The sequence below is a fragment of the Aptenodytes patagonicus genome, chromosome 7 (genome assembly GCF_965638725.1).
Source record: "Aptenodytes patagonicus chromosome 7, bAptPat1.pri.cur, whole genome shotgun sequence".
NCBI classification, from domain to species: domain Eukaryota; kingdom Metazoa; phylum Chordata; class Aves; order Sphenisciformes; family Spheniscidae; genus Aptenodytes; species Aptenodytes patagonicus.
In genome coordinates, this window is record NC_134955.1 from 26,383,038 (window position 1) to 26,407,877 (window position 24,840).

Here is a 24,840-nt window from a genome sequence, read left to right on the forward strand (position 1 = left end):
TAAATAGGGATAAACAGCATGCTGTGAGGTTTATCGGGCAAAGTGAGGGCTGGGGCAGAGGAAAAAGATGAACGTGATGCAGATGGAGAACAGGGTGCCTAGTTAGAGCTGGCAACCACGGACTTGCACCTGCTGGGCACTGAAGTACAGCAGATGACCTGTGTGAGGAGCCCGGTGGTGGCTCTGGGCACGACTGAAGCCTGTCTCTCTCTAGCTTAAAGGTGAGGAAAATCAGGAGGTGGGGGGCTTGGTTTTGGACAGGTCCTTCCCCAACTTTCATAAGTACAGGAAGAGTTTTTAAAAAAAATCCCTTGCAGTAGGAGAGCCAGCTGACCGCCAGCACCAGGGGAGGGTCGTGCATGCAATTCAGCGGGTAAGGAAACAGGTCTGGGCTCTGACCTGATCTCCTGTGTAAAAAAGCGTTTAAACCACCCCACCTGCCCCCTTCATGCAGTCTGTGAAACAGCTTGTCTCCCTTTGCTATTAGACCCTGATGGCTGCTTTCTGTGTAGGCGCAGTACATACATAACATCTACATACAAGGCAAAGCAACTTGACCTCCAGAACAGCTTTCAGCCAGGCAAACTGGACTCGGTAGGAAATAACCAGTTACTAACAGCTGGGCTAATTTTCCTCAACAAATTCCTAATGCTGTTACAAATCTGGGAGTTCTGAGATTGTGAAAGGGTTTGAAACATCTGTGGGAACTCTACAGCCATGTGCCTAAATGTTGCATAATGTTCACAGAGGGCTAATGAGCTCCGTAAGATTTCCAGAGGTTGTACAGCATCCTCCATATACTGCAGGTTTCAGATACTTTTCAGTCTTGCTTTGCTTTCGTCTCTGCTACAAATCCCTGTGAGACACAAAGCGTGTGGTAGCTTCAAGAGGCTGTGAGTGCACGATCCTTTTCCCTGCTCATCGTTTCTGTTTAGCAGCTGGGATTAATAGCAGGCCATTTACCGTCGCCCTTCCCATCCCTGCTTTAGCGTGCAGCTGTGCTGCCATCATGCAGGAGGCACAGGAGGCTGTGCTGCACCAGCCAGCAGCAGAGCATCGGGTACCCGCTTCCTGGAAGGGGGAAAATAGCCATATTCCCTTTTCTGTTTCAAGAGACAAATGTGGATGTTAACACAGAGAACAAAGAGGGTTTGAGAATCTGTTGTAGCATAATATTTGAGAAAAAGCCATATTCCAGTGGTTAGGCTGAATAAGTAAGTTTTCTCTTCAGCTGTTCTTTGTTAACATTTTTCTGCTCCATCTCAAAGTGAATAACATGGGAGATGCCAGTGCTAAAGATAGGCTAGCGTTTATCTTCCAAACAGTTACGATCGAGGCAAAAGGGTGAAAAGCCAGCCTCTCTCTGTCCTGGAGAGGCTCTCCTGAATGTAGCTGGAAATATAAACCTCCCTTACAGTCTTCCTGTGCTGCTAATTTTGAAGGTTCCTCTTGCAATGGTTTTTAGTGTCATGGATATCCGTCATGGACAGATATCCTTACAGGATTGCAGGAAGACCTATTAAATTCACTTTACTGAGGCTAATGACTATATCAAAGGGTTTTGAGTCTGTCACCCACTACCCAGGCTTGAGATGTGGGTTGTACATTTCCCTTCAGCAATTCACAACTTAAAAGCATCCAGCAGATGCTACTTACCGTGATGCTCAGGATGGCAGCGAGTAGGCACGAGCATCCTACGACTGCACAGAAAGGAGCTGGGAGCCAAATGCTCATGGCGCTGCAGGATGGGTCTCAGGGCGGAGGGGAGACTGAGCACCCCAGGGGTGCCTTCAGCCCTATTTCTCCAAATTACAGGAAATCACACAGCAGAATTTGTCTTTAATAGGACCTGCATTTTATTCTCATATCACTTCATGTGTAAATCATCCTGTCCTCTGCGGTGAGAGGAGCGCCTAGTGGGGTGAGTAAAAGCTTGAACTTGAAGGCAATTCTTCTATTGTATTCCTGTTTTGTGCCCAGTCCCCTTCAAGCTCGTCAGCATTTTTCCCCCGTGCTAGTGTTGAAATGCTGCATTAGCGTAAAGCTACTTGTGCTGGTGTGGTAGATCTGTACCTCCGTGCCTTAGGTTGGCCTGACAAGCATAGAGGTGATCTGAATGGTGCAGTATCATTGCTCTCCTGGCATCAGGAAAAAAAAATTCTCTCTGTGCATCTTATGGACAAGATTTTTCTGCTTTTTTTCCCAAACATTTTAGTTAAATTTGACTCAGTAATTCATGGAGGATTTTTGGTTACAATTTGGTGTTCACCTCAAGGGGCTGAGGACAGTCTCCTCTCCTAGCTGTGAGCTCACCATTTCTGCTGTTGGATGACTTCCCTCATCTCTGGGTTTCCAGTGACTCACTGGCGACACTTCAGAGTGGAGCTGCTATCAGGAACGAATATGAGAAGGTGCTTGTAATTTCTGCAGGTTTCTGTGCTGGGATCCCAAGAATGCGTTTGCTTTAGGAGCTGGTTAATAATGGCACGACTCCTGACCCTTACCAGTGCTGTGGGTCTGATCCTGCAGGACTGCGGTGGACGGGCCACGGGGCACTTCCCTTGGTAAGAAACACCACATGACCGTTGCTATCTAACCTCCAAAGTAACAGCGGAGCTGTGGGACAAAGCACAAATCGAGGCATCTATTTTATTGTCAGGCTGACAGCAAACAAATTGCCATGTAACAGGGGCCGATGGACGAGCTCTAGCAGATCTGGTTGCCGTGGTTTTTCAAATGTTAGCAGTGCCAGCGGTTTGCTGGCTGCCCTCTGAGGGGTTGTAGCTCTACGGCAGCGTTAGCAGAGCACGGTGCATGCGTGGACCTCAGCCCCCGCAGCCCTTGGTCTTAGGTACGGGCTATTGCAGCCACCACCGGAGAGGAGATCAGCACGGTTCTCCAGGCTGCATCTAGCCTTGTTTGAACCTCAGCTCCTGTGGCATGGCTCAGCCCAAGCTATCTTTTGTACATCTGCAAGATGCACATGGGGCTTGCATTTCTGTGGGGGAAAAAAATAGCTTGGGGAGGTGCAGATAGCCTTAAATCCCTGAGCAGAGCTCAGGCTGCCTGTGCAGTGATGCACCGGTGCCCTGGATTTGCAGTTTAGCTTCTCACAGCCATCTTAAATAGAGTGTGCAAGCTGTGCACAGTGCTTTAGCAAGCCTGGCTCCAAACTTTAGGGGTATTTTTTAAGCTGTAAAGATGCAAGATTACATCCTGAGCAGAAGATAATCAGGTGTCCAGTAACAACACATGCAAGGGGAGCTCACCTTCTCCTGAAGTAGGAGGCCACTGCACAGTATGGGGATGTTGCCAGCTCAACCCTGCAGGCTTCATCAAGAAGTAGTATGTGGTCTTTCACTTCCAGTCGAGCAGCCACCTGAACTCAGGTGGCTGAACTTGGGGGAATTAATTCATTCCCACAATGAATTAATTCCCAAACAGCATCTCATCACACATACATGCGTATGTGTCCCTGTGCCTGGTCTGTCTAGTCTAGGGTGAATGCTGCTAGCAGAGCAGCCCAGCTCTTGACTGTAGAGCAAAGCACCTCCAGATATTTAATTGACAGTGCAATTAGTTTAACTGGTACCAGGGGAGAAGGAAATACTTCCTGCATAACCAGTAACTGCGGTGTCAGAATCGTGTAACCGTTTCTTGTGCCAGAGCATCAGTTTAAAGGCTATTAAATGTGTGAACTTGGTAATTATGCACTTATGACTACTGTGTTAGCAAATGTCATGGTATGTAATAAATAGTATAGGGTCAGATCCTGATTTTGGCTGCCCTGGTGTCAGGCTGGCTTTGGTCCAGCTGTACTCTGGAGTTGATCGGGATTTGCCCCTTGAGAATTCATGCTATTTGCTGATGTTCCTGAGCATGTTTCTGGACTGGCTTGAAATGTCCAAGCCATTGCCCCCCTGCTCCATCACACCCAGGATACTCTGAGGCTTCACACAACCTTACGGAAATGTAACCATCGTTGTGCTTTGGGAGCAGTGTGGCTGATGTGCACCCGCCTGGCTGGGACATCTGTTCCCTGCTCCCGGACGGAGCAGGAGCTGGCAGCAGTGATGGGGAGATACTGGGGGAGCTGAGGCAAGAGGGGAGGGGGCTTTCCTTCGGGTCCTTCATGAGTCCATACTGATATAAAACTGCAGAAGACTTTCTTTGAAACCAAACCGAGGTTTGCCTCAGTCCGATTTCAAACAAAACAAGATCTACCATGATAATTTATGATTCTGTCTCGAACAGAGATTCTTTGTTTGGAAATATTTGCATTGAAGAGGTTGAAGTTATTTATTAGGAACTGGTGAAAGGGAAGTTTTCTTCCTTGGCTTGATTTAAGGCCCTGTTGTTGTGGAAGATTTTTTTTTTCCCCCTGTGAAGAAAATGACCTTTCTTGGGCAGGAGGGAAGGGGACTGGCAAGAAGGGAGAGAGGGAGGGAGGAAACACAGCTCGCCTGTGAAATGGCTCTTGGCTAATACAAAACCATGTGAAGGATGTTTATGTGCTTGTTACTTTCAATGTTGGGTTCTGGCAAGTCAGTGTTTTCCCTTTGAGAAGTATTTGGAGGTCCTGACCCTGTTCGTTAAAGATCCATTTTGGTCTCTTTTCACAACAACCTCTAATGTCTGAGGGAGCCTGCACTCCGCTGACTTGAATCTTTCAGGGGAAATTCAGCAAGGTAACGTGGTTTTCTCACCATTACTTAAGTAAAAGCAAACAGAAGTAAAGCAGCATCGGAAACATAGGTTATTGCTCGTGCTTACTGTTAAACATTTGCTGTTAAGCTGAGTTGGATGCATTTCAACCGTATGGCAGCAGTGCGTATGTGGCTGGCATTTGCTGGCCGGGAATGAATGCATGCAGGGGGGTTTCACGGGGGCGCGGATGTGGTATCATGGTGACCCGCACAGCTCCAAGGTACTCCGCGCTTTGGAGGCAGGCTGGATGGTCGGGTTTTGAAGGGGTGGAAAGATGCAGAAGCGCTGAAGCCTGGAAGGACACAGCTCTGTCACTTTGCAGAGAGGCAGCTAAAGCAGAGTTGTCTGGGAATGGAGCTGCTGGAGCAGAACCAAATGGTGCTGCGAGAGGGGAGAGGCAGGAAGGAAAGAAAGAAAGAAGACAAAAACACCCAACCTCAGAGCGAAATTGGATGTGGCCCGTCTGCCTAAGATGGCAAACAAGAGAGTCTGTTTTTAATCAACTTCCATTAGTAGCACCCCTGAGTTTATGCACCCTTGGGATCCAACGAAATGAAATGAAGCTTTGCCTGCTTTTTCTAGTTCTGAAGCATATTGACATTTTTATGTGACATTTTTGTTTGTTTCTCAAAATAAATGTGAGACTTATCAACCAACTCCTCCTTTTCCCAGAAAATCAACCCAAAATAACCAATCCACTAGCTTTAGGAGTTTAGTTACTAATTTTATGACTGTGTCTATGTGTGTGTTTACTCCTGGATAAAGTGGCCCTATGTGTTTTTATCATACAGATGAAGCAAGCAAACTGGCAGAGCAGGGGAGGTGGCAGGATCGCTGAGATTTCTGCTTAGCTTTAGATGCAAAGGTGCTCCAGGGCTCAGAGCAGGGGTGCTGATGGTTGGGGCTCCCGGGGTTTACTGCTTGTTCGGGGACAGAAAATGGTCTTGTGCTCGCAGGGAGGGACGGAGAGTTAGGGGAGAGAGTGCTCTTCCTGATCCTCCTGTTGGTGCACTGTGTGGCCCTGAGCAAGCTGCTTTTCTCTGGACCTCAGTTTCCCTGTAGGAGACTGGGAATTGATGAAGCTTGATTCGTTAATCCCTGCAGATGGAGGTCTGTTGCTTTGCAGCCACAGGAGATGCGTTTAGTTGGTGAATGGAGAGGACTTCGATTTATTCAGAGGACAAATGCCCAACAATGTGATGTCATGGTTTATAAAACTCACAGCTGCGTGGTGGTATCACCTGTGCCAAAGAAGGAGGCTTTGCTTTGCCAGAGAACCCTGCACAGAGCCCGGGCCCCTCTGGTCCAGACTCCCCGTGTCACCTGTCGGAGGCTGCGTGCAGCCCCTGGCTGACCAGAGGCACCTGCCCTTTGGGGACACACACACGCTTTCTGCTGCTCAGCAGATACTTTTGGGAACTGGGAAGAAAAAAGTGTCCTGCCACTTGCTGGTGAACTGTGCTAGGATTTCAGGCTGAGAAAGCTGATGAATGGTATTTACACATTACCAGGCTTGCATGTGGCCTTCTCGGGTGTCCCATCCCCTTGCTCGGAGACCTGAGCCTGGTGGCTCTCCTCCTTCTGCTATGCAGGGATCCCATGGTTTTTCTACATTAGGAAAGGGCTTATTTTGTCAGCATGAATGCGAGTCTGGATCAGGGAGGAAGGAGGGCTTCATGTGAGCATCTGAGAGAAGAGGGTGGCATCGTGTCTGAGCCGAAATGTGGTCACTTCAGGACCTTAGTGGAAAGGAGCTGACCGGAAGGATATACAAGGAACGTGATGGCTGAGTAGGTCAACCAGGAGAGGAGTAACGCTTTCTGTGAAAGAAAACCTGAGCTAAACAACATAGCTAAGTGAACAGTGCCAGCAAGTACCATAGAGTCCTTGCAGATGGAGATGTCATGCCTCCATAGGATCAGTATATGACTAGGGTGGTGATACCGAGCACCCAGAGGGGATGCTGCAATGGATGAGCTGTTCTGTGTACAAAGGTAACCAATAAAGCAATAACGACAAATTTCACCTAACTTCATACAGACCGGGTAAATAGTACAAAAGGGCATGATGGTGATGCTACATTTTGGTACTATAAGCAGTGCTTCCTAGAGCAACAAGTCTCAGCACCCACAAGCCTCGAGGAGTTCTTGATTTAGCTCAAGGAGCACACAGATGCAATGAGGATGCACTTTGCAATAGAGATAATCAAGCATTCAAATTTCACAGCTCTGTAGGGTGAAACTTCCTCCCCCCATCCTCTACAGTAAAGCCTTAGCTTCAAGGATGAAAATTAAAAGAAGTCAAAAGAGTAAAAAAGGCTTGCAGATATCTAGGCTCTGGATATTAGGAGTCCATGATAAATTTAACTACCAGAAAGACTTTTCAAAAAGAATAAAAATAGCTAGCATAGTTAAATAGTATATTAAAGAATATTATTAGAAGTAAAAAGATATCCTGCAAAAAGCATAAGTCATGTCGAAAGGGGGAAAACAGAAAGGATCATAAATGCTGGGATGTTAAATGTGAAATCATAATAAGACATGCTTAAAAAAAGATTTTGAAGAATGGCTTGTAAAAGGCTAGAAGCTTCTGCTATAAACTTTTGCAAACACATTGAAAGAAAGAAGCTTGCTAGAAAGTCTTTGGCCCTCTGGCTGAACGAAGACTAAAGTGAACACTCGAGGATAAGGCAATATCAGAAAAGCTAGGTCTATTCCCTGCAACACTGTAAACTATGCATACTTGACTATATATTCAATACGAAGTACTCTAAAGCAGCAATTATTGATGGTGAAAGAGATGCTGGAGTCATTGGAGATAGTCTTAAGTCAACTTGCTACTCAGTAATGACTAAGTGATAAGAATGTTGACAATTACTAGGAAAGAAATCAAGAGCAAAACAAAAATCCTAACCTGGCAACTGTCTAAAATGACAGTGCTCTGGTATCTTGAATATTTCGTTTAGGCCTGGTTATTTAAAAAAAAAAAATTCAAAAAAGGTACCTATGTTTCCTCCTGTTGAACAGAAATTTAACAGAGTAGGACCTTTTGTTTTGAAAAAAAAAAAAAAAGGAAGATAGGAGGGAGATGCAGGAATTCATGAATAGTTTGCAAAGATCAATGAGGAACTTCTTAATTGTTTCTGATGATACAAGAGCTGGAGCAGCATATAAGTTATTGGACAGCAGGTTTAGGACAAACGAAAGCAAATACTTTTTTGCACAATGAATAACAGAATCACACAATTCACTGCCAAAGGATGTTGTGGATGCCAAAAGGACTAGCCCACTCAAAAAGCAATTAGGCAAATTCCTAGGAGAAAGGTTTATGCAGAGCTAGTAACGATCACGTGGGGACCAGGGACAGAGGCTTCGCAAACCACCGGTGGCCAGAAGCTGGGTGGGCGCTCCCAGGCGATGCACTGGTGCTTCCCGGCAGCCTGTGCACGTGGCTGTGGTTGCAGCCAGGATGAGGGACCTTTTTATCTGACCGGCAGAAGCCTCTGGACACCCCTGGGCTGCTGCCCAGCTGTGCTGACCGCCTGCGCTGCTCTGGGGCAAAGTCCAGCCTCCCGGTCTGTCCTGCATGTGACCCTGCAGCTGCCTGTCCGGGCAGAGCAAGGGCAGGTCAGGGGTGCCGATCCCCTGCCAACGCTCCCCAGGCAGTGGGCAGCTCTTGTGCGGGGGCAGTCCTTATGGCCGTGGTGGAGCAACAGCCCCTTCCCCACGTACCGTCAGGTCTCCAGTGGGAAGCGAGCTGGTGTGGTCCCTCCAAGAATGTTATTGATACCTGCCTTGGAGGGAGGTGTTCAAGGCTGTGGTGTTTGCTGCACAATTGTTGTGTTAAGCCCAAGATTGGGGGAAATTTTTGGTAGGAGTCGGGCAGGACTCGCCGAGGCTTGTTGCACTGATCCGCCCAGCTGGCCAGGCACTGCAGGCGGGTGGGCTGAGGCGAGAGGCTGAGTGTCCCCGGGCAGCCCTTCTGCCCCGCAGCAATGCCATGTCTGGTGCTGCGGTGCATGCGTCTGTGTGTATGTGGGCTTTTGGTTTGGTTGCTTTCAAGCAATTGGAAATTCAGCTTTATAAGCAGAAAGCAAAGATTTCTGTGCTTGTCCTCCCATGTCCGTGTCCCTGTGGACGTGTGCTTTATCTCCTACCCTGTGCTTAATTCCTGCGTAGGCACTTGGAGACTGATCTTAAAGTGAGCATCAGCACCACCTCCAGAACATATCTAAATAAAGCAGAAGTCGGGTGCCAGCATACGGTTCCTTTCCAAATGCCATGTTGGTCCTGCTAGAGAAAATGGCTACTTTATATAGGCTGTAGGGTTAACATTTCAGGGGGCATGATTAGAAAAATAAAATAAATGTCCAAATAAAAAGAATTGAGCCACATTTTGCAATGACTAAGTAACTCCACTCAATAAATGGAATTATACTGAGTGAGGAATAAATCACCCCAGAATTTGGCTCAGGGTTCGTTGCTGGAGCCCAGACAATAATAACAGGTAGACTGGGATTGTATGTGAAAAGCCGGGATTGTGCTTTTCCCTGCTGTTACCAAATGTGCAGTCCTATTTTTGTCGAGTACGTTCCTAGCTCATGTATGATGGGCTGAAAGCTCTTGTCACTGTGTGATGCCCCTGCTTCCTACACAAACACACTCATACATGTGTGCAAGGTCTTGACTGATCCTTGTAGCTTGGTTTGACGTGTTTCCTGCTGCTTATCTGCTGGGCTTGGACGAAGCCAGTGAAACTCTGGAGAGGGTCCCAGTGTTGCTGAGCGTATTGGACCCTCCCGCTCAGGGCTTTCCAAGTCCCCTCCTTGCTCGGCTGCCCCAGGAGACCTGTGCCTGTGGTTTCCTTGTGCTTTAGCAGAGACCCACAGCCTCAGAGGAGCAGGACGGGTCGTCGCCCTCCCTGGGTGAGCTGGACCGTCTGAGCGGGAGGCAGGTTGAAGAGGAGGGCTGCTGCCGTCGCAGGGGTCCCTGGTGCACCACAGGCAGGGGCAGGATTCCCTATAGAAACCACTGGGGCCAGGAGGTCTTGCCGGCTTTCAGCCTGCAGCTGTTCCTGCAAGGTCTGTTTGCGCTCCTCTGACAGGGCCTTCAGGCTTTTTTTTTTTTTTAAAATACTGTTCAGATTTAAAAAAAAAAATCCCAAACGCTATTAAAGCAAGGAAGTGTCAGGTCTCCCTTGTCCATCCACTGGTTCTTGGGAGCCCTCTGGATGCTGCCCATCCTTAAGGCTTCTGGGACCTGAAGCCTGCAACATGCTGCCATGTCCTCTGTGACCATCTTAAGACCATGCTGGACCTGAGGGGCATAAGGAAAACCTGCCAGATCGGACTGCAGCAAGCTGACTCCTCCGGGCTTTGCTGGGCTCACTGCAGACCGGGAGCTACGTGCCAAGCGCCTCCCGGGCTGCTCCAGTTCATTTCCTGCATGTCGGCAGGGCTGTGTTGAAAAGGAGGGCAGGACTTCGGACTTTTGGGGACTATTTTCTTGCATGTCCTGTGAAACACCAGTTTTTTGTCATTAAAGGAGTATATGCTGTCTGGCCCATGGAAAGCTATCTCTTTCGGCCACGTTCCTCAAAATATAAATAGGGTTGACATAATGTTTAGCTCAGCTTTCCCCGAGTACATTTTGTTTTGTGAAGCTCTGGTTTGTTAGTGTTCCCAGCTGAATAAAACCTGCCCCGAGGAAGCAGTGGTGAGCCCACAGAGCAGAGCACCTCTTCCCACCACTGCATGCCCCATCCATCACACAACATTCTGCTCTTTCTTGCCATCATCCCGAAGCGAACAAACTTCACCGAAAGCCGTAACTCTACTTAATGTTTGCACTGCCTGCCTGCTGCTCCCCAGTCTTCCCTGCGCTCACAACTCTGATTTACAGCCCAGTGACTGCTTGTCTGTGTAACCCCAGCAGATTCACATTTTCCATTTTGCTATCTCTCTCTTGGCCTGATGTGTGCTCAAGTGGGACAGCACGTCAGACTCAGCCTCTTTAGCAGCTTGTAAAGTACATCACGGTTCTCTGCTTGTTGGTGGCACTGATCTGAAAGCAGCTCTCACAGCTGTGTCCTGGCCACCACACGCTTTGGCCAACAGCTTCCATCATACCTAACGAGGTGGGAGCATCACATAGGCTGCCTGGGTGAGGGATTCCTGCACCCTGGAGTGAGGCGAGGCTTCTCTCCCCATCCCCAGCCTCGTTTCACGGTTCCCTGGACACAGCCCCAGCCAGAATCAGGCCTTCCGTGTGCTTCATTTTGTGCATGCCTGCGAAAACCTCTGCGTTGTGCTGGATTCGTTATGGAGCTCTCTCCTCCTATCTCTGAGTGCCACAGCACATAGAAGAATCAATTAAAGATACTAATAAGTAAATATTTCCTGTCAAAATGTTGTGTTTTTTTTTTTTTTGCCAGGAAATTGCTTGTTTATTTTTTCCACTGTGTTGATTTTTCTTTGCCCAGCTTAAATACTTGCTTTTGATTAAAACTCAAAAAATCTAATTTTGCCTCTCCTGCAAAGATGCCTCGTGGGAGGCGCAGCTCGGTGGCCTGACGCTGCCCTTCTCTTTGCTGGGGTGGGTGAGGGCATCTCCTTCCTCGCTCTGGGGCTGTGCCAGCCCCATGAGGCAGCACTTCCAGGAAGGGCACTGGCGAGGCAAAGAGGGTGGCGGACCATTTTGGGGGGACTCAGGCAGAAGGGCAGTGGGAGATGCCCAAGCGACAGCTAAAGTAAAATTTTCAAAATGCTCTGCTTTTGTTTCTTTCACCAGAGAGATGGCCATTTTCAGGAGGAGTTTGCTTTTGCCTCTTTTTCCATCTAACTAAGAGCTGCCATTGATTTCAGGCCCAGAGAACAGAGCTGGGTGTGAAGGCAGAGGGCTGGAAGAAAACACATGTTGCCACACATCAGCAGAGGCAGTGGACTGAGGTAACCTTTTCAATTGCTCCTGTAAAAATGGTTCAAGCGCCTTTGTCAGAGTCTTCAGACTTTAAAAAAAACTGTTAAGACTTTTTATTTAATGATGCTATAATAGGAAATCATTAGGGCTCCCTCATTGTTGGCAAAAGACAGGAGGACCTGACTTCTTGAGGGAGGCTGTGTGTGAGCACGGGAGCAGCCTGTGGCGCAGGCACAGGCTCTCGCCTGTCCTGAGGGTACACGTTGCTCGCTCACGAGCTGTGGGACCATGCCTCTGGTTAAAGCCTTCCAGTGCAGACATCTAAGCCCAGTGTGCCTCAGTCCTGCCTGCCTTTGGGGATGCTTTAACCTGATTGAAACTGAGGAAGAGCTCTGACCATTTTGTGTTGCTCATCTAGCGTAGTTAATACAGTCCCAGCCCCAGCTGCTCTCACTGCGTTACAGCTCCTTGGAGATCCTCCAGCCACCTGAAAACACACCCAAACACCCCCACAAACACACAACTTGTAAAACACAGGATATAACCTACCCATGGTTACACAAAGCGCTGTCGTTTTATCCATGATTTACAGATGCGTGCGCTAAACACAAACCCAGCACATCACGTGCACCTCCTGCTCGAGTGTACCAAACACAAACCCACAGCTTTGTTTACCCTGGCACTACATCTGTATATCGAATGCAAAATGCGTCCTCATGGCATAGGGTTTGTCTTTCAAAGAATACGACTGTCCTATGTGTGCAGTAAAAGACAAGCTGCACAAGTAGCTCTGTGAGAGAAGTTGCAGAGGCTGAGAGCTGCCTCCAGCCCAGCTTTGCTGCTGGGTGGCTGGGCTGCTGGAGCCGATTCAGCTGGCCCCTGCCACAGCGAGAGCTGCCAGCTGAACACAAAGACTCCTTGTAGTCTGGGGCTGCTATGGCCAGAACAAACTGCAGAGAAAACCGTTGCATCAATATTTACCCGAACCACACGCACAGCTCCGCATGCTGTCCAGAAACGCGTGTGCCCTGCGTATGCCCTGCACACAGATTTCCATGTGTCTCTGTACGTAAATCCGTAAGAGCATGCGCACCCTATGCAGCACCTATAAAGCCATGTGCAAGCTCCGACATGCCTCGCACACCTGTGTGCCTGCACTACACATCACATTGAAAACCTCTCTCTGAGGAGGAAACCGCAGCACTGGCTGAAACGCAGGAGTGGGCAAGGCTCTTAGGGATGGCCAGTGTATAGAGGGCAGACCTCAAACTGAAATGCCACCAGGATTTTAGAGGTGGGACTTTATGACACTTTGGTGGTAACAAGTGTGTGGAAAATAGCCTCTGGTTTCTCAGTATCTGAATACTGTATATGCATCCACTAGTAAGTGACAATTAGCATAGGATATTAGGTGTCCAGCAGTGGTGAAGTGACAACCAGAGGGAAAAGGTGGTTGCCATTAATGGCAGTGGCACTGGCAGGCACTTCTGACAAGTCAAAACCAGCCCTTGACTTGCTGAGAAGGGGCCTATGAATAACACACAACACAAGCACTTGTTGTCCTTAAAACTGAAAGCCATAAAAAGAGCACAAATAGCCCTCAAATTATGACTGCTTGTTCTTGGATTGCACTCACTGTGTTTCAGCTGCAGTCTCACAAGGACTTAACCTAAGGCTTTGGTTTAATATCTCTCCAGGCTGGGGGAGAAGGGAGTTTCTGGGGTCTCCTCTTGCCCCAGGCGTTTGCAGTGACCATGTAACAAACTGAGGGATTCAAGTGGGTTTTGCTGAGGCGCAGCGTCGCGAGCGGGCTGGGCTCCTGCTGGCTCAGCTGTGATCATGGTTATGCCCAATGAGGCTGAGGCAGGAGGTTAGGGCTCCTCTTGGCTCACAGAGCCACGGTCACAGCACGCTCTGTGCTGCGACAGTGGTTTCAAGGTTTCACCCCAGGCTTCTCATGCTTCACATACATGCTGGAGCAGGGGAATGACAAGCAAGTCCAGGACAAGGCTGAGTGTGCAGGGGGCTGTTAGTACCCCTCCCAATCCTTGGAAGAAAATTGGAGGTGTGAGGAAATGCATTTAAGGCTCTTGAGCTGGAAAATAAAGAACAGGAACCTCAAATGTATTGTTCTTAGCATAATCACCCGTGTACCGCTCTGCTCCTCTCCCATGAAACAAAATCAGAGCAGCATTACCTTATGGTATGTTGGAGTACTGACTGTTGGTGCTCAAATATTTCAGGTTGGAAGGACCAGGTGAGGTAAGTGCTATTTGTTCCCAAAAAACTTGAGCATTTTGAGAAGGATTCTTGCTGGAGACAACGTGAAGGTATCAGAGCTGTCTTTTCCTTTCTGTCTCCCATCAGGAAGGCTAAGTGAGGCAGAAAAATAGTGTAAGATTAGAGGAAAACAGGGGTGAATGTTACAAAGACTTGTACACTGTGGGAATCTTTGTTGACACTTGATACCCAGCAATACTGAGCCTGTGACAAGCTGTGGAAGCTGGTACCGCTCTGGATCCTAGGAAAGCCACAGGTGACACTGTGAAGAAAGATGATGCCTGATAGCATCAGGCCATGGAAGAACTAGGAAGGGCAGGTTGGGCCCTGGGAGTCTTGCTGTGCAGATGGGCAGCATGGTAATACACATGAAAGTGTCCTCTTACCTGTTTCGCCCTCAGTCGTACCACTGAGCCTGCTTCAAGCCCCCTTTTGTGCTCCCCACACTTTCTGCGGGGCCATATCTGAGCTGAGGTCAGACTTCCTTTGCAGTTAGCTGTCCTGGGACAAGGAGACAGCAAATAAAATCCAAAAGATAAATGGTGCCTGCTAAGCCTTTCTGTGTGTCCCAGCGACCTGGCTTTGTTGTTTAACGGCCAGCAGCTCTCCCTCTGTGCAATGTTCCCTGGAGACCAAATGCATAAACCCTCAGCTCCTCACATATCAGGTTCCAGCAGACGGGGATCCAAAAAGGCTTTTAGAAGAGGGATTTCTGCTTGCTTGCTGATTATCGATCGGTGCAAAGAACAAAATGCTCTTCATGAGGTGGGAACCCACATATCTCTGTATCTTTAGCAATAAAACCAAATACTGGCTTCTGAAGTGCAAAGCATGGCCAGGGCACTGCATGGCAGACCTAAGGCTGTTGCTTCTTACTGGGGGCTTGCTTCTGACTTCTGCTTCTAACAAGGGGGTCAGCAGAGAGGATTTTGTGATGATGCGAGAGATGTGGTTAATGTTTTTTTTCTTGATTCTGCCAGAGCCTCTGTGTGAGTGGGAAGCACAGCTCCCCCTCCGTGCCTGCACACTTCCTTTCCCAAGAGCATCATGTCTGACCGTAGCAATGTGCGCACTTGATGCACCTCGGTGTCCTGTCTGCAGGGCATGAACCTGCGGGAGCAGGCTGGTGCTGGATGTAATTCTTCTTCCACGAGTCTGATCCAGGGCTTTTCTCCTGGGTAGGAAGCCAATCGTGGGAAACAACTCTCAGGAGGTGCTGATATTTAGCAAGGAGGCGATGCGGTTTGAAGCACATTGCACTCTCCACGGGGGACCGGCTTGCAGCAGAAGAGCTTTGCTCTGGACTGGTGTGACAGGGGGTCCAAGACCAGACAGGATGGATCTATCCGTGGACCAGTACAACCTTCAGGTAAGAAAGTCATCTGTCTGGATCAGTGGACCTTGCCTGTATAACCAACAAAGGGGAACTGTACTGCGCATTAGGGACGTATTCTGTATTATCCTGGCAAGCTCCCCTGCACATGAACATGTGGTACATGAGGGTGCAGCAGTTGTGTGCACAGCTGTGCAGAGTGGCAGAAGCTTTCAACATGGCCCTGGGGCTTCCACAGACCTCTTGGGGCTACTGTGGTCAAAGGAGGGTGGCAAGAGCCACAGTCTGGCAGGGCTGTGCCAGAGCCATGCTGCATGTGTGGGACACTCCAGGTTGCTCAGATCTGGACAGGTTTATTATTTAGGGCATACCCTCAGAAAACAGGTTCCCAGAACCAGCTGGGTCCAGCACCTGTTATTTAGTAATTTAATTAATTATTTATTATAGATCTATAGTAATTATATTTATGTATTTCTTTTTTAATACATTTTCCTTTTTATTTTATTTATGCATTTTACATTCAGGTATCTGCTTAGTGCAGGCAGTTGAGTTAGTCATGTCAATACCAGATATTGAATCTGTTGTACTGCCAGAGCTCAGAGGGCAAAGCTAAGGCTGAACATCCACCCCAAAGTCAGCACTTCCTAGTAGTCCTGAAGGCCTAAATCCAGAACAGGACCCATCACGTCTTTAGGAATCTGTACCTAACATTTAAGTGTCACAATCACTCCAGCTTAAACCTATAGATGCTCAGCTACTCAGGGCAATCAAGTTTCTGGTTGTCTGCCCAACAGCACTGGCTGAAGTCTCAGAGAGGACTGGCCTGAACCCATAACTGTCCTCAGACCAGGTCTCCTAGAATAGACCCAGATAAATGTCAACAAACAATGGCATTTGTGTGTTATTTTATCTGCCAGTCCAACGGATAGAGCACTAACCTTTGGAGGGACAGAAAGGAAGACGTGTTCCGTCCTTACTCTGCCTGATTTGGCTCTGGGAATAAACCTGATTCCCCCATGTCCTGGAGGGCAGTGTAGCCAGAGGCAACTGCAAAACCCCTGGCTGCAGCTCTGTGGCTGGTTTTGTCACCCTAGACGGGGTCTCAAGCTTCATGGTCCTGAGGAGAGAGACCTGCGGCTCTTAGCCCAGAGGCTGTCACCTAAGCCCTTCTCCTTGGCCACTCCTGCTAGCTACTTTAGCTGACTTCCAGCTTGCTCTGCTGCTACCTTAACAACCTAACAACCTCCCCGTCTTGTAAAGTAAGCCCTGGGAACTGAATTCTAGGCTATGCCTGTCTGTGGGTGGGAAGACACCTAGGAGCTTGGCATTGTCATGCAACTGGGCTACTTGTGAGTGTAGCTCTGCTTGCTGCTAACTGCAACCATGTCTTAGCACAGCAGCAGCATGTGGGGAGCTGGTGATGAGGCAGCACGGTGCACAACAATTTAAGCCTTTCATGGCTGCTCAAAGCATCCCAGAGGAGGGAGCTGATTTCAAAAACAGCTCCAGATCCCGGAACTCACAAGCATCTCAGGAGGTGCTATGAGACCAGGTCTGGTCTCAGCCAACAGAGGTCTATGGTACACACCTTATGGGCAATGTGGTATCGAGGAAGGGTACGGGGCTTTGAATAGCTTTTTGAGATTTGTAATCCTGTTGGTTTTTAAAAGCAATTTTTCTGGTGCGTTTAATACCATGGGCACACAGAGGGCTCAAGAGGCCTAAGGCAAGAGAGAGAATTACTCTTTATATACGGGCTCAGCAGAGCGGTATCCTGATGTAACAGGATCAGACACCTGGTTCACTTCTGCATAGAGGACTTGGAGGCAATCTGCCCCATTCACCCCTGCCTGCTCAGCCATGACTCCAGGCTGTGAAAAACATTAGTTATGTGCAGAAAAAGTTTTGAGACTAAACAAAGAATGCATTTTGGTTCCTCTTCCTTGTTTCCAGATACAACTTGTATCCTGTTGGGTACAACTAGGTCAATAGTCTCAAGCACTTTTCTGTACACAGGAGGACTAGGGATGTGTTTTCTTTCCTGAGCAGAAACTGAGAGTCTTGTGCAAAGCCAAAGGCTGGGATTTAAAGATAGTGATGTCTGGTGTGTCACTGCTGCTGTTTAACCTGGCTGCATGGGGACAGGAGGTGGCTGACCTAAAGCTGGAGAGGGAATATTTTTGTAGAGGGAAACAGATAAACATAAAAGGGAGGGCTTGGCTGCAGGTAGCATGGGAAGGGGATGGAGGGGACATATGAGAGGGCAGAGGGACCAAACCCTGGGGGCTGTGACTACTCCACCTGCTGCCACGGCCCCTTTTCCCTGGCTCCCCGGGGCGCTGGTTCGAGGGGCGCACACCCATCCCGCTCTGGAAAAGCACAGCAGTGCCACATAGTTGTCTCTCTTGCTTCTGTCGCTTGCTCTGACCTTTGGTGACAAAGACATCCCTAAGGGACGGTTTGCTTTGAAAGGCTCTGGGTTGCGAAGGGCTCCCATGCTCCATCGCTTTGCCATGCCATTGCAAGTTACAGTGAAGCTGCTGAGTTGGGGCAGCTGTCTGCATGTATGTGCTGCAGCCCAGGATGAGCTGATCATCTTACCCTCTTTCATCACGGGCTGAGCTTAATTTCATTTGCCTTGCAATAGTCCTGAATCGTCCTGTTCGCATGGCTGGTTACTCATGGTAACTCATGTCACCATAACTCAGCTCTGAGCCCCAGCTCTTGCAATTTGACTGTAAATCTTCTGCTATTTGAGGGGTTTTTTTCTTACTATCTTGGCTCCTGGAAGCCTCTGGTCTGGCAAAAATCTCTACTTTTGCTTTTATAACACTTTCCACACTTTCTGTCTATGGAAAGAAAAAGCTTGAAAATGGGATTCCAGTATTCTCAGTAGGCTGGGAAAAGAGAGGTGAAATGCATCAACTATTAAAAAATAATCATGACTTTCTAGCAGCTTCATATCAGGAGGAGTTGATTTGGGAACACAGAGGACTCACTGAAAGAGAAACACCATAGCTTTTTTCTCACTATGGTGGCTGATGATCTGCGGGCTGGAGGGGTAACTAATTGTGTCAGTTGAAGCTTGGGAGAGTTACTTGTTGTAGGGGTTTTTTTAATGCATTATAATCTTATCCTGAGAAGCTTTTCCTAGAAGCTCCATCATAAAAATCAGGTGCCACAATATAATTTTAGTTTGTCTGCCTATTACTACTGTTCTTATTTATGTGACTTCAGCTATTTTTAGTGCCAGTTGCAACACAAAGTTTATTACTGGCAATGTGAAACCTCAGTGTCACTTTTTTTTCAGCTAAACAGTAAGGAGAAGCAGCAGCAAGTGTTCTCCCCCAGGAGCAGTAAATGCACATGGAAATCACACGGCCCCTGTAGATCCGATGGCCATGGCAGCATCCCTTAAGAAAGTAAGTTTGTGGATTGCTCTGAGAGCTGCCCAGGTCCACAGTCACACACCAACTTTAGGAGTCAACAAAAATGTCAATGAGGATGATGTACCACAGAGCAAATGTTAAAAACGCTGCAGCTTGTTCACAACCAGAAAAATTGTGGATGTTAGTGTGATACAAGAGCATCACAGAAATAATAGTGCCAAGGGAGAAATCTCTAGGTCAACACTGAAGCAGGCTCCAGGGGTTTGAAACATCTGAGGCAGGAAATAACCTTCTGTCAGCTGAAAAACTTTTGATTACGGCCCCTTTGGAAGACACATTGCAGCGTATCATCAATATTTATGACAACGGGTGTCAAGCAGGTTTTGAAACAACCCTTTATATTTACCCATTCTATGAACCATGCCTCTTTGTAAGTTTATTCCAGTTAACTGAAAGGCAATGGAAAACTAATGGCATTTTGTATTTCTTATTCTTTATGCAGGGGTTTATGTGGATTTCTAAGCAGGGAAACTGGATGTTACATCTGCTTTTCATCTGGGCCATGATCCCCTGGACTTTGAGTACATGCATGTCAATATATCATTTCACTGCTCACCTGCCTGTAGGAAAAAAAAATAAAGAAAGGAGATTCAATTCAGAAATTCAGTCCTGTTTGGAAGGATCCTAGTAGACCAGTCAATGGAGCAGAGGAGTGTGAACTCTGGTGCAGATATCCACAAGCTGCAAATCTATATCAAAAGGAGGACTGTGCACAGGATCATTTCAGGAAATATCTGGAGGAAGAAGGTAAGGATTATGATGATGTGTGAAATGAACATCTAATATATTACAAGTTCCTTACAGTAACCCATGATGCTTTCAAGGGAAAATATTGTATGTTCATTTATGATTCATTACACACACAGGTATAATTTGTTAATTCCTTATTTGTAATATGAATCTCTTTTTAACCAATGAATGTGTAAAGCAAAAGTCTTACAATGCAAAAATATATTTACACGGAGGCAGGAGGCTGTTGCTATTAAGCAGTAGTAAGCTTGCCACCTTAGGTGCAGTATTAGTATCAGCAATAACTGAAATTTTTGTTCATGGCTTGCTGATTATCAGAATATGAACTAGGAGAAGAAAGGCTGGTCATGTAGGCTTGTTACAGTCCCATGTAGCCTAGAAAGAGACTGGAGACTGTAGAAAACTGGGAAAGACAGCAAAGCTCTTAAGCCATGGTGCACCTTAAAGAAGGCTTGCCATTGAGTGGGTACTCTAACGTCTGGAAGGGCACGTGAGAATTTCCCACCTGCGCCCTGCATCCTTCCCACCACGTATCACCGAGCACCTTCTGTCCACAGTGCTTTTATTTCAAACCAACTGCAGACCTGTGGCCCAGAGGACCAAAAGCCGCAACAACTTTGAGGTGCTGCAGGAGCGGGATGTGAGAGATTAAGAGCATCGCCGGTGTCCTAGGTCCCTGCTGCAGCAGCGAATTTCTTAGTACAAAACTCTGAGGTGATTCTAAGAAACAGACTGTAACCCACCTCACCGTGAAGCCCGAATGCTGCTCTGTGCAACGACACCATGACCTCTGACAAGGTACGCTAACCTAACCCCCAGGAGGTCGGGAGGAGTTAACGAGCAGCTTGCTGAGATTGTAACAAGTGCCTGATCTGTGGGCTGGGGAGACTCGTGGTGGTGACAAGGTGGGGTACAGACCAACCATCTCAGCAGATGAAGGCAGGATCCCCATCTTCCTCTTTCTAGGCCTATCTGGGATCTAGTGGGGTTGTCCCATCTGAGAAGCATTAATTCGGAGACCTGAGCTGTGACAGTTAACCCTGGCGACAGCGAAAACTCCTGCATTTGGGGTGGACATTGGGCCCAGACACTCGCTCAGCTCCCAGTGCAATGCGTGGCAAAAATCCCACCACTGTTGTCAGCTGCTGTCTTACAGCAGTGGGATGAGCCTTTGGAAATCCTGCCCTACCACTGCCACCCGGCTTGTCTTCTAAGACCACAGGCTCTGTTTTTTTTCACTCTGCACCTGGCTCCTAGAAGCCTCAGCTCACCTCTCCCTCCCGGTTCGACCATTTAATATGGATATTTAGTGATTAAAAATGGTAGCGGGAAATTGGCACTTTCTCTCTGCTAACCCTTAAAACTCTGGCATCTCCCTCACTTCCAGCTAGCTGTGAAGGGAAGACTTGGATTTCTGAAAGACCGAGAGCAGGATCATGTGGGCAAAAAAGACAGCCAGCACCTAACTCCTGATGTATCGCCTTTTTGTGGTCAGCGGAGAATCCATACTCTCTGATGGACATGGTGGCCAAAGCCCAGATTCCCTGGGTCCATATCATGGGAGGGGAATGGATGAAGAACCATAGGAACCTTGAGTGTGAATTTTGGCCAGGGCCCGTTTGCTGCTCCCATCGACAGTGCCCCAAGTGCTAATTATAATCTCTTTATTGTGCTTTGGTCAGGGCAAATGACAAAGTAGGGTGAAACCCCAAAATAAGCAGCCCTCAGAAGAGCCCTCTCTACATCTTCCTGCTAATGGCATCTCTGAACAAGACTGCTTGTTCCCCTTCAGACAAGCTTTCAGAGGCTATTTTAATCCATTTTTAGTTGCAAATAGCATGTATCAGAATAAAAGTGGGCTGGTCGCCAGCTCCTTCAGATCTTTGACAGCCCAGAGGGGAAAGTCTCTGAAAAATAACTGAGTGTGCTTCTACTGCATGTTCGCCTGCCTAGGGGATTTTGGGGACATAGTAAGGAAACATTCATCTGATGGAGCAGAGCCCAGGAACCAGTGCTTTGCTAAAACCAGCGATTCCCCTGTCATCAACACTTGTTCCCAGGAATCAGAGCTCTTGTTCCTGTCATCAGTGTGGATGTTTTCAGATTCAATTTAGCAATCATTAGGAGGCAAGAAGCAAGGTTGGCAAAAAGGTTAGAGCGCCACTCATTTCTGAGTCACTGCTTAGAACATGACCCCGGCTAATTGTGTCCAAAAATCCTCGCTGACAGTCATCTCATGGCCACTCGGTGGTCTCCAGTGAGTTCACGATCTTTGCCGAGTTCATAAACTGTTCAAAGTTATAATTTAGAAAATACCACATTGAACACTAATTGGCATTCCCAGGGAAGCAAACATGGAGCTGGCCATGAAGATTAAATTCCCCTTTCCCTGAAGGCATTTTGATAACGGGCAGTATCTGGGCAGCTTGCCCTACTGCTCTATCAGTGATCTGTCTTGGGCTCTGGGGCAGCCGTCTTTCACCAGTTCTAAATCAATTTTAAAATATCTTAGGACTAATATATGTGGTGGCCTACTGCCTGATTTCCCTGGGCAAGGTGTGACAGGCAAGGGAGAAAGAGCCGACAGAAGGATGGAGGGTAGCACGAGAGATCTTGGGGCCTGATAGAGGTTGACATAGGAGAAATTTAGGAAAATATTGCTACATTCGTGATGTCTTGCTGTCCTCCAGCATTTGTCAGAGTGACTTTGAAGACCACTTGATCTGGTCTTGATCTACTGATATCTCTTGTATTCAAAACCAGGCATCTGAAGTGCAGATCAGAAGGGGTCCACGAGCAAATACTATACAGAAGGCCTGTTGAGTGTGTGATACCCGAGGCAGTTTTGGATCCATGATCCTGGCCAAACATCAGCATAATAATCATAAACTCTTTGCTATGCTGAGGGAAATTGTTGCACTTCACCAAGAATACAATGGTACCTGTTTATTTTTCTCTCTCTCCTGCCACCTGAGACCCAATTATATATTTTCTGATGTGCAAAATTCATGTGTTTTGCCAGTCACGATAAACATTTCAGGGTGATATGGGAAATGACATAATACTAAGTTCTGGTTTCTTTATTATTTAAAAGGGTAAAGCCCGGTAGTAACAGAACTGATTGGATATGTTAACATGTAGATGGAAACAAGCCTTTAGGGAATATTAGCCAATCTTATTCTCCGTATTTAATTTCACTGGCTCTGTGAAAGCAAAGGAGACTCAGCTGGAGGCAAGCAGGTAGCACACGTTTCTAATTATTACAAGTTTGAAGGCTGACTAGACCATCCTTGCGGCTTTTGTTGACATCTATCAGCGCACCATCAGGGTCTCGTGACCTATGCATTTGTTGCCTGAAAAATGCCAGTAAACATGACTTACCAGTTGTGTGACCTCCTCTCAATACCAGTAGGGCAGTTACACTTTTCCAGTGAAATATGGCTCCTTTAACTTGTTTGTGTAAGGGTCCTAGCAAAAAACAAATGACAGCCCTTACCTACAAGCTCCTGTCAATTCTGTTTCACTCTCTGTTTCCACAGATGTGTTTGGCTGTCGAGTGGGGAAGTCTTTAAGCTTTGCTGTGGGAAGAGTATAGGATGACTCACTCTGCTGCAGGGAGCTGGGATGCTTCTGCTCACTGCCTGCAGACTAATTCATTTATCATGAAGGTGGAAGAGTTTTGGCCTGCTGAATGTTACCATGCTTGTTTTTCCTGCCTGGGCTTCCCCCATTATTTCTAGGTGGATCTTTAATGGAAAAATCTGATCTGCCTCCTGTAAATGCACCCGGCTCTGTGATGATGCTGCAGTCCCAGGTGGTAAACCCCAGCAGCATCTTCCCTCGCACGCCTCCAGGCACTGCACCATGGCAGCACGCCCAGGGCACGGCAGGGCCCAGGCTGCCAAGAGCAAGCAGGGTAGCAGGGCCGGTACCTGCAGTCCCATGGAGGGGGCAGCCGCTCCTGGCTCACTGCCCCACTGTCTTGGCTGTTTCCCACCTTGGTGCCTTGCCTGTTGTGCCAGCTGGAGCCTTGGGGAAGCTGCTGCTGATTTTCTAGTTCAATAAATATCCCTGGTGCGAATGGAGATGAAAGTGTCTCCATCTCAGGTAGGTCTGGTGCCAAGAGTGCCAGAGAGCAGTCCAAATGGTTGCAGGGAAAGCTGGAAGGGCCATTTAATGGTCTTAGCAACAGGCTTGAGTCACAGAGACGCCCTTCCACCCATGCACTCCTGCATTCACAGCCTGAAGTGCCAACTGCCTTGTCACAGCCATCCCTCCTCATTACAGAGATGGATTTACTCCAATGCAGGTTTGCCATGGAGGTCAGTTTTGGTATGTGTGTTACGTAGTAAAGCTTGGGCACCCTCATGACTACTAAAAGCGCTGCAGTGCTTTCGACTGGAGAATAAACCCATCTTTTTCACCTTGGCTCAGCTGTATTCTCTCACCTGTATTTTCAGGAATAGGTTCTGCTCCTCACCTTGTGATGGGGGCATTTAAGACATTGAATTTATGTAGTGTATCTAACATTTGGAGTTAAAGGAGGTTTGCATTTCTGCACATCTGAAAGTGGTAGTCGATGAATTAAAACCGAGTACTTGTGGGGAGATTCTCTATAGGCCAAATAAGAAGGGGATGAGCTTTGCCAGAGTTCACCCTTGACTACATCATCTTCTGCAGAAGGTCACTGCCTCTGTTGTTGTGTTGAGGAAATGCTGAGAGCAGACTGTGAGAAGGAAGGAGGAAGCAAGCAGGGGCTTAAGGAATAAAGGGAGAGAAAACCAGGAATGAGGCTTGAAGACAGGAGACTGAAGGAGAATGTCAAATCTGTATACCCACAGTGTTGCAGAAACAAAGGGGAGGTCTTGCCTGAGCAAGCAGAGGAATGAGGGGTTGTATTTGTTTGTGGTTTTTTTTGCAACTGCACTTAAGGTTTGGTTTTGTCTTTGGACACTTGCATAAAACCAGGGGCAGAACTTCTTTTAAAAGGCTTGCATTGCAGTCTGGCAAGCAAAGATTCCTCATCATCATTTCCCGCAATTCCCTTGGTAGAAGTCAATTCCCAAGGCAGAGGCAGTACACGATGTGTGCATGTACTGGGGGTGGCAGTACAGAAATGAGTAAGCAAAGGAATGCCTCTTGCCCTGAGCCCAGAGAGCTCGAACATGCTGTCCCGGTGGTAGGCACAGCTCAGAGGCGGCGGCCAAACTTTGCTCTTTCCCTGCCAGGCCAGAGCTGCCTTTAGCATCTGCTTTCCCACCCTCTCCTCCTCCACCCTCTCGTACAGGACACTTGGACAGAACACTGTTTTGGATAGGCTTCAAGAGACCTTTTAAGGCTGTGGGGTTTTTCCTTTATAGCTGCAATTTACTGGTAAAACTTGTCTGAATTATGCAGGCTTTTT